Here is a 16,460-nt window from a genome sequence, read left to right as displayed (position 1 = left end):
CATGGATTTCCTCTTCCTCTCTGCCGAGTATTGTATTGCTACTGCTCATATACCTGGATTACCGCTTCTGTCAAGCCCTTTGGATATTGTATGCCGATCGCCGACCACGCCTGTTTACTTGAGTACTCCTCTGTCTTGCCCTCTCTATACCTGTTTGCTGTTTATTCGACCCTGCCTGTTATTGAACATGCCTGTAAATAAAAGCTGTCACTTGGATCCGCACATCTCATCTCGTTCGCCCCGTTACACTGATATTAACATGCTCACAAAAGTTTTTTTTTTTTGTATTTTGAATCGGATACCTGCACCAATAGATGAATCCTGCTGATTTTCAGTCTCTTCAAACTGTTTTCCTCAGAGCGCTGTACCAACATCAGATGCTAAACTACACTGATATTCTATGGTTAAACAAGATCCTTGACTACTGATTGTTTTTTTCTTATTGAATCCATGAAAGAAGCAGAAACGCTTAAATAACACTCGTACATATCAGGTATGATTTACTTGTTTCACTTGTTGAACAGATTCTGTTGTAGGAATGACTCAAAGTCTGTTCATATTTCTGTGGTTAGATCAGCGTGCACAAATAATTCAACAATTGAAAACTTATAAGGAATGTATTTGCTAAATTTGTGTAGGCAGTACACATCAAAACATGCATAATAAAAATGCAGTACATAACAGAATCGTCTTAATGAGTCACAAACGTATCCACTGCTGAAATCCTGGTTTAGTTATGAAGGCAAGGGTCCACAGAACAGCATCCCATAGAGCACTTTTAGTCCAACGAAACAACGTTGTAATATGGATGGTAATTCCTTTGTTTTTGTGACATAAACGTGAACACATTACTAGTTGGGTATTTCCCAAACGACAACATGATGAATGCTACGCATCTAAGAATGTTTAGACCGTGTTTATTATTAATACTTTATTCACAAATAGATTTTAATAACGTACTAAATAAGATATAAAATGTATTTTTTGTGCAAAGCATGCGTGAGTCTATGGCTACAAAACCTATATATACAGATGATATTAACATGCTCACAAATGTTTTTTTTTTTTTTTTTTGTATTTTATTGAATCAGATACCTGCACTACAGATGAATCCTGCTGACTTTCAGTCTCTTCAAACTGTTTTCCTCTGAGCTCGTTGTACCAACATCAGATGTTCAACTACACTGATATTCTATGGTAAAACAAGATACTTGACTACTGATTGTTTATTTTTTCTTCATGAATCCATGGAAAGAAGCAGAAACACTTAAATAAAACAAGTAAAAATCAGGTATGATTTACTTGTTTCACTTGTTGAACAGAATCTGTTGCAGGAATGACTCACATTTATTGTGCACACTGATCTAACCACAGAGATGTGAACAGACTTTGTCTTTGACCTTTATTATGTATGTTTTGATTATACTGTGTTGTAAATAAAATACAAATAATAAAAAAAAACAAAAAAAATCATTTTTTTCAATCTCCTCACATTCTCTCTTACCTGCCTCAAAGTCACAGTCACACTGATGGGCCATTATGGACCATTAGGGGATGGCCCTTTATCTCAGGTGTTTCTGCTTGGAGATTTTAATCGATGTGACGTTACTACATTTTTGCAGAATCTGGAGCAATATGTCACATCTGCAACTAGATTGGATAAAACATTGGATCTGTGCTATGGAAATATACTTGGTGCTTACGTCTCTAAGGTACACCCCCCTTTGGGTCGTTCTGATCATAATGCTGTTCTTCTTCTTCCTCGGTATAGGCAAAAGTTAAAGACTGAGAAAGTGAAAACCAGGTCTTTTCAGGTATGGGACTTTGATTCCATTGAAACACTAAAAGGATGCTTCGAAGTTACAGATTGGAATGTATTTTTAAAGGATTGTGAAAATTATGTTGAAATGTAAAATGCTTCCATGTCTGGGTATGTAGATTTTTGTGAACACAGTATTATTCCTGTGAAACATGTAAAATGTTAGCCAAATAACAAACCATGGGTTACAAAGGATCTTAAACACTGTTTGAATCTTAAAAAATAGCTTTTTTTAAATGGAGATAAACATGGTGTTAAACTCTTGCAAAAAGAATTAAAGCAAAAAATTAGGAAGGCTAAACTGCAGTATAAACGGAAGGTTGAGGAAAAAAATTAAGTGGGAAATGCACGGTTGGCCTGGCAAGGCCTAAATAGTATGATGGGGAGGAATCAGAGGCAACATAAAATTCAGTGTTCTGATTCTGTTTGTTTTGCCACTGAATTGAATCAGTTTTATGCTTGTTTTAACAATAACTCTGACGAGAAATGGACTCCAATAGGGCATCCTGCATTTCCTCCTTTAATAATAGAGGAAAAGACAGTGGAAAAGGTTTTATTACGTGTTAAACCTCAAAAGGCAATAGGGCCTGATGGAATAAAGGGGAAGGTGCTGAGGGTAGTGTTAACACAGCTTTTTCAGCTGTCATTAGATTGTAATGTCATACCTCAGGCCTGGAAAGAGAGTACCATTATTCCATTGCCAAAAAAGGCACGTGCTAAGGATCTTATTGACTACAGACCAGTAGCTTTAACATCTGTGCTCTGTAAGTGTATGGAGAGAGTAGTTTGTCAACAACTCTCCCAAGCAATGATTGGGAAATTGGATCCTCTACAGTTTGCCTATAGAGTTTGGCGTGGAGTAGAAGATGCCACCCTCACTCTAATGGATAAAGTTGGAAAGTACTTGGATGCGGCAGATTGTTGTGTTAGGATTTTATTTATGGATTTTTCTTCCGCTTTTAATACTGTGAACATAAATATTATTTTGAGCCGGCTGGAGGAGTTGCAGGTGCACCAAACTCTAATTTTATGGATTAACAGTTTTTTTACGGGACTGTCCACAGCATGTATTGGTAAATGGCAACAGGTCTGAGAATGTGGTTTTAAACACGGGCCTTCCACAGGGGTGTGTTTTATCACCAAATTTATTTTCTATTTATAGAAATGAAATGACCTGTGATAATGATAATCTGACGCTTATAAAATATGCAGATGATATGGCATTAGTGGGACGTGTAAAGGATATTCAGTGATTAGATATTTACCTTAATTTTGTTAATTATATCACAACTTGGACACAGAAGAGTTCTTTGCAGCTTAATATTAGTAAAACCAAAGAAATGTGTTGTGGGGTTATTGGTGTTCTAGCATTTTGTGAAACCTTGTTAGTTAATGGAGAGGAAGTTGAACAGGTGGGGTCTTTTAAATATTTAGGTACAGAGATTGATTCACAATTCTTATTTGAGAAGCATTCAGATAATGTTTTTAAAAAGGCTTATCAACGGTTAGGGTTATTGAGAAAACTGAAGAGTTTTAACATTGAAAAGGACATTTTGATGGTTGTATATAAATCACTCATTGAATATGTTCTTAATTTTAATATTGTATCCTGGTTCAACTCTCTCTCTGTTAAAAGCAAAAATAAACTCTTAAGGATAATAAATGTGGCGAGTAAAATAATTGGTGAGAGACAAACATCTAATTCTGACCTTTTTATTATGGCATCAAAAAGGAAAGCCTTTGTTATTGTAGGAGACTCTTCTCATCCTTTGTATAGTTCTTTCCAGTTACTGCCTTCTGGCAGACGGTATAAAGTGCCTTTAGTAAAAAGGGCCAAGTATAAGAAGACCTTTATCCCAACTGCGATTGGTATTTTAAATAGGATCTTAAAATGATTTTTATTTAAAAAATTTTGTATGGATGTATGTAATGTGTTGCTGTGACGATTATTTGTATTGTTTGTATGTCTGAGCCTTTTGTCTAAAGATAATTTTCTACCCCTTTGGGGATAGACAATAAAGCTTTTTTGAATTTGAAATCACTTAATATTCAAGGCCATTGCCACTCCCTCGCATATAGGCTTTCAATCACAAAACATGTCTTTAAAAATTTAAATCAATATATTGTTTTCTGTGAAAGAGTAAGCAGAATGATTTTCACATAATTCTGAAGCAAAAACTCTAGGCTACAAGATTAAGTGAAAGTGACATACGGCCAAGTATGGTGACCCATACTCGGAATTCGTGCTCTGCATTTAACCCATCCAACGTGCACACACACAGCAGTGAACACACACACCGTGAACACACACCCGGAGCAGTGGGCAGCCATTTATACTGCGGTGCCCAGGGGGCAGTTGGGGGTTCGGTGCCTTGCTCAAGGGCACCTCAGTCGTGGTATTGAGGGTGGAGAGAGCGCTGGACATTCACTCCCCCCACCTACAATCCCTGCCGGCCCGAGACTCGAACCTGAAACCTTTGGATTACGAGTACGACTCTTTAACCATTAGGCCACGACTTCCCTTTTTTTTTTTTTTTTTTAGAAAAATTAAATAAAATAAATTAATTAAATTTTTAAATTAAATTAATTTAGATTACATAAATTAAAACAATAAAGATATTAACATCACAAACACAGTGGTTTGCATTTGTTTTTCTCTAAAACATCTCTTTAATGTTTCACATTAAGGCAAGGCAAGGCAAGTTTATTTATATAGCACATTTCATACACAGTGGTAATTCAAAGTGCTTTACATGAAAGTGAAATAGACATTAAAAATCAATAAAAACATTGGAATAAAGATAATAAAAACAAGGAATTTTAAAATGATATAGAAATTGATTTAAAATAAATTTAAAGAAAATGATTATACATAAAATTAATTGCAGTCAGTTCGGACATATAGCACAGTGCTCATTCAACAAATGCACAGTTAAACAGATGAGTTTTGAGTCTTGATTTAAATGTGGCTAATGTTTTAGCACATCTGATCTCTTCTGGAAGCTGGTTCCAACTGCGGGCCGCATAATAGCTAAAAGCAGACTCCCCTTGTTTTGTGTGAACCCTTGGTATTTCTAACTGACTCGATCCGAGCCATTGAGTGACTTATAAACAAGTAAAAGTACTTTAAAATCAATCCTAAATGTAACTGGAAGCCATTGTAAGGACCTGAGGACTGGTGTGATATGCTCAGATTTTCTGGTTCTAGTCAGAATCCTGGCAGCAGCAATCTGGATGAGCTGCAGTTGTCTAATGGTCTTCTTGGGAAGGCCGGTGAGGAGACCATTACAGTAATCCACCCTGCTGGTGATAAAGGCATGAACAAGTTTCTCCAAGTCTTGACTGGAAACAAAACATCTAATTCTTGCAATGTTTTTGAGATGATAGTATGCTGATTTAGTTACTGCTTTGACATGACTACTGAAACTAAGGTCTGTCTCCAGAATCACCCCAAGATTTCTGACTTGATTTTTAGTTGTTTGACCCCTAGTGTCAAGGTATGCATTCATCTTGAGAATGTCATCTTTGTTTCCAAATGCAATGACTTCAGTTTTCTCCTTGTTTAACTGAAGGAAGTTCTGGCACAACCAACTGTTAATTTCATCAATGCATTGGCAGAGGGAGTCAATGGGGCTGTAGTCATTTAGAGATAAGGCTAGGTAAATCTGGGTAACATCAGCATAGCTGTGATAGGCAATTTGGTTGTTCCTCATTATCTGACTTAGTGGGAGCATATACAGGCTAAACAAGAGCGGTGCAAGAATTGAGCCTTGTGGGACTCCACATGTCATGGCCGTCCACTTAGACTTATGCTCTCCTATACTCACATAATAACCGCTCCCTTCTAAGTATGACCTGAACCATTTGAGTGCCATCCCAGAAAGCCTGACCCAGTTTTCCAGTCTCTCTAGAAGTATGTTATGATCGACAGTGTCAAACGCAGCACTAAGATCTAGTAGTACCAGCACTGATATTTTGCCAGAATCAGAATTGAGGCGAATATCATTTATTATCTTAATGAGTGCTGTCTCTGTGCTGTGATGTGCTCGGAAACCAGATTGAAAATTGTCCAGGTATCCATTTGAGTTTAAGTAGTTGTTCAGCTGATTAAAAACTACCTTTTCAATAATCTTACCTATGAAAGGAAGATTTGATATGGGTCTATAGTTGCTCAACATGGTTATCAAGATTGCGCTTTTTCAGAAAGGGCTTAACAACTGCAGTTTTAAGGGAGTTTGGAAAAGTCCTAGAAAGAAGTGAGGCGTTCACCACTTCTAAGAGATCAGCTTCTAAACAGTTAAGCACATTTTTGAAAAAGGATGTGGGAAGTGTGTCAAGATAGCAGGTTGAAGATTTAAGGTGCTGTACTATTTCTTCCAACATTTTGTTATCAATTTTTTTAAAAACACACAGTCACTTCTTTTTGAAATTGCGGTCGAATCTGTGTGACCTCTGCATAACTTGAGTATGTGCCAATCTCCTTTCTGATATTTAACATGAAATTATATTCATTATTCCCTTTTAACTTATTCAAAAGAGCATGTACAACTCAAAATAAATTCACTTGTAATTCATCCGCTTTATAACCCCTTTACAATCACTATTTTGCTTGAAACAAGTCACTCAGATCCATCATGCAGCACCAGCAGGTCGCCTCTAACATTAAACCTGGCGTGCATGAAAGTAAAAGTGTGCACATTGTCGTAAACAACATTGATTGTTCTCATAACTATGATACTTTGTACCAAAGTTGGTTTAAACATTGAATTCTCTGATACTCTGATTGGTTTTGTAAGGAAATTGTCTTTTTACATAAGCATATACCACTACTTTATCCCATTTAGAAGCTAGCCAGAACAGAACTAACAAAATGCGGCTCACTCACCGGAGATTAACCAAAGTTGACCAACAGTACTTCATTCAATGTTCACGTGGAATCTAAGTAGTAAACAATTTAGTAATTTAATTCAATGATGAAACTCAGGAATTAAAGCTAATTTGCCGTAGTTTAATACAAAAACTCAGGAGCTCATCTGCATGCACATTTCTGGAAGAATCATCGACAGGAAAATGTGATTCTTGCTTACTCTACGCTCCACTTTACTAGGACGAGTAGAGCGCCCTCTATAAGAAATTATATACTACTACCTCTGACTTAGTATCCCTAATTTTATAGGGGTTACACAAGCAACAAGGCATTCAATTTGATCAGTTACATATTCATAGTGAAGTGTCATTTAAGCACATTGCAACAGCTATACTAGTCCACGTTCAGCTAAGTAACACATTCAAAAATCAAATAAAACAAACCAATAAAACATTCCATTCATAGGGATGAACACAGAAACTAGCGTCATTATGAAGCCTCTTATTAAATGGATGTCAACTTATCTATAGTCTCTTAAGGCTGGAATACACTACACAATTTCTCCCCTGATTTTCCACCGATTTACGGTCTGGAGAAGTTGGTGCTAGTTGCCAAAGGTGCGAACCAGTCTGTAGATTTGAGTTGACAGAATCCATAGAAAATTGATTAACTTAAAGTGACAGCCATTAGTTAATATTGTTAAAGTCTGTTTATGAAGTAATTACAAAGACGTTCAGTGTGGAAGAACCCTCTGATGGTTTAAATCTCTGTACCCTATAGTTTTTTTTGGGGTCTCCAGAGACCCCAGACAATAACATTTAATTTTGTAACAAGATAATATTTTTTTTTTTTTACAAATGTAATTTTACTCTGTTTGTTAATGTTTTTACTCAACATTTGTGCAGTTTTTGGAGGATTTATGATATCTTTTAAATTTCTATAAATAAATAAATAAATATTTATTTAAATTACAAATTTACAACAAAAATGCATTTCATGTAAAATTCAGTTTATAAAAGGCCCAGATTTCTAACTTTCATTCATGGGGATAACATGGATCATTTTAAATGATTTAATGTAACATTTATACCCATTTTTTTGCAGTTTGCAGTTTTAAAATAAAAAAATATCACTTTAACCACTAGATGGCCATAGAGCTCCACTATATGCTATTTGCTATTTGAGAGACCTGAAAGATATCTTTTCACAAGTTGGATTCAGTTGGATTCATATCTAAATATTATAAAATCACAATTATAACAAAAATAAAATATTTTTTGTCAAAGTTTAGTATTTTTTGTACTGAAAAACCCCCAGTTTTTCAATAATGTTACATTATGATTAGAATCAAACCTGAACAAAATGTTACAAAGAGAAATGTTGGAGTCTTAAGATTTTATCATTTATTTCAATTATCTATTTTTAATATAATTCTACAATTTTAATCAATATTTCAGTTACTAACTGTAACAGAACAAAAATGAACAGAAATGAACAGTTATATTACATATGAACACATGAACTGAACAGCAATAACAAGTGAGCAAATAAAGCAGTAAAAAGATAAAATTTAGTAAAATAAATCAAACAACGAGGAACAATAAGTGTGTGTGTGTGTGTGTGTGTGTGTGTGTGTGTGTGAGAGAGTGTGTGAGTACACATTGTCGGTGTCAGTGTCACCACTTTATATTTGTGTTGGTTCTGCATTTTGGATGATTTTATTTGACAAATTATAGCCTTACAAATGTGTGTGTGTGTGTGTTTGTGTGTGTGTGTGTGTGTGTGTGTGTGTGAGTGTGCACATTTTCAATGTGTCAGTGTCACCAATTTATTTTTGTGGTGGTACTGCATTTTGGATGATTTTATTATACAAATGATAAGAGAACAGTTTTTATAGTCTCAAAAATGTGTTCCTCTATATGTGTGTGTGTGTGTGTGTGTGTTGTGAGCAATATAATTTAGCATTGTGGATGTTTTTTGCATTGGTGTAAGTGTGCCACTTTATTTGTGCCATTTCTGTCGATGTGTTCTGCGTTGTTTCTGATTTTGATGATGAATTTTGTCTATTTTGATTGCGGGGTCTCCAGAGACCCCGAAAGCAACGAGTGTCACAAATTTTGTCACGCTAACATAAAAACAGATATCATTCCAATTTATTTATTTTTTTGTAGATCTAGAAAGTGTTGAGAGCCGTAGAAGGTTTCATACCATTTGGACAAAGGGAACATTTTTTAAAAATTGAGCAAAAGTCATTTGGGGTCAAAAAGACCCCGTAAACCATAGAGAGCACACAGAGCTTAATTGGAGCAGCAACCATTTTTAATGAATGTCATGTAATATTTATTAAAATAATATTTTGCAAAATAAATAATCTAGTTCATGTATTAAGGGGATACACTGCAGGGAAAAACACAGTTGCACCTGTCAAGTTTCAGATGTTGGGTTTATTATATGCTTTGATAGCAGCCTTCAGGTCATCTGCATTGTTGGGTCTGATAAAATGTAAAAGAGCTGATAAAATGTAAAAACTGTAACTTGAATGTGATGTAAGTCGCTTTGGATAAAAGCGTCTGCTAAATGCATAAATGTTAAATGTCTGGTGTCTCTCATCTTCCTCCTGACAATACCTCATAGATTCTCTATGGGGTTCAGGTCAGGCGAATTTTCTGGCCAATCACGCACAGTTACACCATGGTCATTAAACCAGCTTTTGGTACCATTGGCCGTGTGGGCAGGTGCAAGTCCTGCTGGAAAATGAAATCAGCATCTCCATAAAGCTTGTCAGCAGAAGGAAGCATGAAGTGCTCTAAAATTTCCTGGTAGATGGCTGCGTTGACTGTGGACTTCAGAAAACACAGTGGACCAACACCAGCAGATGACATGGCAGCCCAAATCATCACTGACTGTGGAAACTTCACACTGGACTTCAAGCAACATATATTATGTGCCTTTCCACTCTTCCTCCAGACTCTGGGACCTTGATTTCCAAATGAAATTCCAAAATTTACTTTCATCTGAAAAGAGGACTTTGGACCACTGAGCAACAGTCCAGTTATTTTTCTCCACAGCCCAGGAAAGACGCTTCTGACGTTGCCTCTGGTTCAGAAGTGGCTTGGTAGCCCTTTTCCTGAAGACGTCTGAGCGTGGAGACTCTTGATGCACTGACTCCAGCTTCAGTCCACTCCTTCTGAAGCTCTCACAAGTGTTTGAATCAGCTTTGCTTGACAGTATTCTCAAGCTTGCGGTCATCCCTGTTGCTTGTGCACCTTTTCCTACCCAAATTCTTCCTTCCAGTCAACTTTGCATTTAATATGCTTTGATACAGCACTCTGTAAAAAGCCACACCTTTCAGTAATGACCCTCTGTGACTTACCCTCTTTGTGGAGGGTGTCAATGTTTGTCTTCTGGATCATTGCCAAGTCAGCAGTCTTCCCCATTATTGTGGTTTCAAAGAACAAGAGATACCCTGAATTTATACTGTAGGGATGGTCATTAATTGAAACTCAAATGTAAATATTCTAATATTTTGAGATACTGATTTTTGACTTTCATGAGCAGTAAGCTCTAATCATCAAAATTAAAAAAAAGGTTTAAATGTTTTACTTTACATGTAATGAATCTAAAATATATGAAAGTTTCACTTTTTGAAATAAGTTACAAGAAAAAATTAACTTTTTCACAATATCAAAATGTTTTGTGATGTGCCTGTATATTAGCGAAGCACACAATCTTATACAGCTAGTCAGCTGTGTTCTCTAGCATCTGTGCTATGTTGGTAAAACTATCTTTTGGATTGATTTCCTACATCCAAGTTTCAGGTTATAATATGCAAAAGTTTAAACATTAATCTCTTAATTTTACAGTAAGTAGTGAAACTACTAAACTAAAGGCTTAAACATTTAAAAATGCACATTTAAAGGGCTCCTCTTTTGGTGTAAGTTTTCAGACAGCTTTCTAAATGGCCGCCAGACAGTGTGAACACATGTTGACCCATATCTCAGTGTGCAATGGTCTGATTGAGGTAGAGTATATAGGAACAAACATATCAATTTGTTAAGACATCAAGTATGAAAATAGATTATTTTTTTATTTTTTTATAATCTGAGCTCAAACATGGAAGTTTGCTTAATGGGTACGTGAACTTAATAGGTACGTTTGCCCTATATTAAAATGCATATCATCATTAGCAGATGCAGACCTATTTTTAACAAAAGCAAAGTAAGAAATTATCCAGGGTCATTCATTAGTGAAATCTAACCAATTTTAAAGTATAGATTTCTATGTTTAAGTAAGGGACAATGTACATTCAGCTGTTTTTTTGTCCGCTGAATAAACCCCAACAGGGTGATCATGGAAAAGCAGAGGGGTCTTAACGACCAGTTATTACATAGCTACTTGCCACATAAGTAAATAATTACACACAAAATATGGATTTTAAATGCAAAGCATCCTCAAAGAAAAACTGTTCTTGGCAAACAGCTTTGAGCTTAGACGAAGTTAAAAAAAGACGTATATTTAAGGCATAATGTGCAGTCGTATGACTAATTACACAGCTTTTCACCATATAAATAAAGAAAATGGCAACAAGTGAACAAAGTGTTTTAAAATTAAACCTGTTTATTATCTTAAATCCATTACATGTACAAAACAAGATGAACACTTCAACCGTGCAAAAATAAGTTAACCCTCTGGGGTCTGAGGGTGTTTTGGGTCAAGTTTTGAAATGTCCTGACATTTGTGCTTTTTTCAGTTGCTTATAAACAGATAAATGGCTAAAGTCTTGTAACACTGTAATCATCACAAACTGGGCTACATTAATATGTGAGCAGCATGTATGTACATTAGGGGTGTAACGGTACACGTATTCATACCGAACTCTTTCGGTACGGGTCTTTCGGTTTGTTGTGCATGTGTACCGAAGGAACACAGTATTTTTATTTATTAATTTAGTTTTTTCAGGAAATTCAAATAATAAATGGCGTATTGACAGTCTTTGATGTGGCATGACCGATCGCTGTATAAACGCCTTGGAGAGCCACTTCTGGGACGGTTCAGAAACATGCTGGTATAAACCCAACACAAGCATTGACTTGAGTGGCCGCGATCAGCTCTGGTTCCCATGTCCTGTGAGCCGTGATGCGCCACAGACTTGTGCAGAGCGGAGCGCGAGTGAACGAGATCATTCCTTCCTCTGTACTGCTAGTTTTAACGCGAATAAACATGACTGAATATCTCATGTAATTGATCAATCAGTGTTTCAACCAAGGAAAGATATCAACAAAACAGCGTGGAGATAAAATGTCACGTAGCATTTCATTTACCTCAGCAAGTCATTACCGAATCCGGTCTATGAACTTCTGTTCACTCACCACCAGAGGTTACCTGCTCACCACATGGACTCTTGCACTACACTACTGTTGCACTTCACCTCGGACTACAGTTCCCATCATCCATTGCACTGATGACACGCGCACAGCTGATTACACTGATTACACAGCTGATGCCCATCACACGCCTTACATAAGGCATGGACTTCCTTAGTCAGATCACTGAGTATTGTAAGCACATATCGCTTCCCTAGCTGTTAGCTACTTTTCGGAGCCTATCTTAGTTTTCATAGTCATAATCATGCCATGCCTGTTTTCCTGTGTTTTTGATTCTAGGCTGTGTACCTTGAATTAACCCCTTGCTTGCTGTTTCGGACTGTGTTTGCTCCTTGTCTGGACTTTTGCTCGTGTTTAGGATTACCTCTTTTGTCTAGCCCTCTGGATATTGTTAGCTGTCAATCAACCACGCCCGTTTTGGATCTTTCTCTTGCCTAGCCCTCCGGATACATGACCTAAAATCTTGTTGGTTGGTTGGTTGTGAATATTCATTACAAACACACACACACACAGAGTGTTAAAGCTATGGTCTACGATTTCAAAGATTGTTCATTATTAATAACCTCGTTTAGATGCTGGTTATGGTTCTACAGTACAATCCTAATAATATGAAGAGAAAGAAGAATGAAAAAAATCCATTCACTCTATTGGGTGTACACCCGCAGAGAAATTGACCAATGTAAGCTGTCCGGCCGGACAGTTTACATTGGTTAACTGCTCTCATCCAATCCCCTGCTCCACTCGCGTCTCCACCCACCGCACCCCACCCCGCCCCCTCCTGCGACATGAAATTTTGCGCGAAAGTAGGCAGCATCAACTCAGCAATGGAGAAAAACCAACAAACAGACAGCAGCAAGCGGCCCCTGCTCGCCCCAACAGTCAAGGTTAGAAGAAAGAGAAAGTCAATTGAGGAAAGAGCAGAGATTAAAAAAAAATGTGAAGAACGCCGGACTCAAAGCCGAATCAATATAGGGTCCACCATTGCCCGTTGGAGGAAGCTTCAGAGAAACCTTGGACTTAAAACCGACGCTGACATGGCTGACTTTTTGTTGAGCAGGTAAGCATTTATTTATACTTTTATGGTGTGGTGTATTACATAAATAGCTTTTTATCAGTCTGACAACATGATCATGCTACCGGTCGGCATTGGAATGTTAGCCGACATCGCACATGGTACATCTCTGTTCCATGTTTACTCCTGCTTGACTGAGTGACGTTGTTCAGGTCGTTTCCCGGTGGGAGGGATCAGGTAGCACAGAGGGGAGGGGGTGTGCGTGTGGAGGGGCGGGATGAGTTTTTTAAAAAATTCTGGCTTTCTCGACTGATTTTCAACATCGTAGACTACAGCTTTAAAAGGCCATAACTGTTGCTAGCACACTCCATTTATTGGTGTTTTGATTATGTTTATAGTAAAGATTTGTTGAGCATGTATACAATACCAGAAAAATAATGATTGCCAAAAAACAACATATTGTGTTGTGTGTGTTATTCATGCTCTTGACACACTGCCACCTTTTAAGACTGGCTGTTAGTCTGATTAACAAATACATTTTTATTTTTTTCTCGTTGCTTTTATACTCCGGCAATATTGAATGTTTTAGAACACAGGCAAGGTTACATAAGTGGCTATTCATAGGCTTTTAATCATTAAAATTAGCTCTAATGAATCTAATTTTATTGTTCAATGGTATTTAACAGGAGGCAGCGATCAATGTTGTCAGCCAGAAAAACACTCTAATAATCACAGAACACAGCAACTTACTGTATGTGAGGCAATTCAAAGTGCGACACAGAGGTGCAGAAACTGTATGTAAATTAAACCCATTTCTCTGAGCCAGATAGACTAAAAGTGACCCACTTGGAACTGAAAAATTACAGTGTAATTCAAATAGAAGTTTATAGTGGACAACACGTATGGTACGATGGGTACACAAATTCTTGATTGTGCAAAGGCCCAGAATCTGGTCATCACCAACACGTTTTTCAAGAAACGTGAATGCCATCTCGCCACTTACACTAATGGCAGATGAGAAGATCAAGTGGTGGCACCGAGAAGAGAACACAACTGGCTGCAGCGCTTGACACATTGCAGCCATTGATGAGCAGCCTGTTGAAACACTTTGGGCAAGCGTGACAAAGCTTACTTGAATGCTTGATGTCCACACCATTGTCAAAATGCTTGTATTTGTATTTTGCATTTTGGTATAAATGAAAATGTGTATTTTTGTTTAGTGACATAATTACAAAATCTATGTGTTGGTGACTAACTACAATGAATTGATTGCTAATTGTGTTAATGGTTTTTTTAACACTATATTGGCTGGGAATATTGAATTTTTGTTTCCAGGCCAGAGGCAATAGGTAATGATGACATCAGATGAATGTATTTTTGCCTAGTAAAATTCTAGTTAAGTAATTAAAATCTCCCTGCTTACACTGATTTTACAGTAGTATCGAGTGTAATATTCCATATTGTAAATTCAATATGGTTATACTTTATTTTAAGGTGTCATTGTACTTTTACATTTAAGTACTGAGTAATATTAATTAGCTATGCATACTTCCTAAGGTTAGGATTAGGATTCAAGCTTGGCTTAGGGTTACTTGCATGTAATTATGCATAATTAATTGTTATTACAACAGTAAGTGCATGTAACATGCATAACAAGGACATCTTAAAATAAAGTGATACCTTCAGTATTTAATTAAAACTTAAAACTGTCAATTTTTTTTTAAATCATGGACATTTGACAGTGACCCCAATAAGACATTTATTGCACCTGAATAATTTACCTACTTTTTTTTTTTTTGTCAAAATGTCAGTTTGGCCAGTTATTCAGTGCTCGGGTTTTTTTTTTTTTTTTTTTTTTTTACCTCTGTTTAGTGTTGTTGAAGTTCTGCAGGTAGAGGTCACCATTATATAGTGTTTTATTTATTGTTGTGCATTTACACAATAGAATGCATATGTTTACTTTTCATAATGGAAATAAATTATTGTGGCTAAGTCATTATAATTGTTATTTATTAAGAACTAGAATTATTACGGACTCTGCAACAGCATCATTTACACTGAATAATTAGACTTAAATATGTGGACTTTTCAAAACATTCCACTTTAATTTGTTTTAGTTTTTTGGGGGGGTGAGGTTATTTCTTATGATAACTCAGCTTTACATATACAAAAAAAGAAAATAAATTAAAAACATTTTAAATACCTCATACCAAAAATATTATCTCAGGATATCTCATATATACATTCAATAGCATTTAGTTTATGACAAACAGGAATAATTCACCCAAAAATCATGTTTTTTTTTTTTTTTTTTTTTCTGAAAATGTACTCACATTCAGGTCATCCAGATATAGATGACGTTTCTTCATCAGTTTATTTGTTTTTCACTGAAGAAAGCAATTATTATGCATAGAGGATTCTGATTTTAGCTAAAAACAATGGTTTAAGTGTAACACATACCTTTTCACTTCACAAGACATTAATTGATGAACTGGGGTCATGTGCATTACATGTTTTTTATCAGCTGTTTGGACAGCACCCATTCACTACAGAGGATCCATTGGTGAGCTATCCACCAATGGATCGCTCTATGCATTTAACTAGTCTCTATGCATCAACACAATGGTTTTTATTCACAATTTATTCAATTATAAGAGAGATTAGTTGAATACTTGCTAGTGAATTTGAGCTGGATGTTATTGCAATATAGGCATTACCTTTTTTTCAGAGGATGAACTCATCCTGATGAGTTCAGGAGCTCTTCTCTCTCTTTCTCTCTCTCTGGCTTCTTGCTTGTAATATTTGAATGGTTTGTATTTTGAAAAACACTATACAAATAAACTTGAATCAAATTCTCTGAAAATGTACATTAAACGTATACGAAAAACATCAAATATCAATAGGATCGCTTTGTAAGGGCTGATAGCTTTAGCATAGGCCTGTTCCCTATTTATTTATATATTTATTAAGACAGATGTGTTGACAATATTGTATTATTTATGAATGAACACCTTGTTTTATTTGATTTTACTGGGTGAGATTGGCTGCTTCTATCCCTTTGTCGTTTGTTCTTTCTCTGAAGCTGACCTTGAGAATGTCTTCCATTTCCCTAGCCTAGTTTTCAAACACCCACTCTCTCTTCATGCTAATGTCTTACACAAGCAGTCCATTAAAAATAAAAGTTGTTCTATTTCTTTCTTTCTCTCTATCTCTCTCGTTCTTTTTTCCCTTATCCTCTCTCCCTCTGAAGTTCTTTCGTGAAGCATCAATAGCCATATATTCATTATCTGGCATCATATTCATTTCTATGCTAATGAGGACCATACCCACTGAAATCTGTCCTTCAGATAGGAGTAAGTGGCAATCAGGTTTTGTTTG

This window comes from Barbus barbus, assembly GCF_936440315.1.
Source record: "Barbus barbus genome assembly, chromosome: 12".
Classification (NCBI taxonomy): Eukaryota; Metazoa; Chordata; class Actinopteri; order Cypriniformes; family Cyprinidae; genus Barbus; species Barbus barbus.
The sequence above is the reverse complement of the archived record's forward strand: the minus strand, read 5'-3'. Positions refer to the sequence as shown.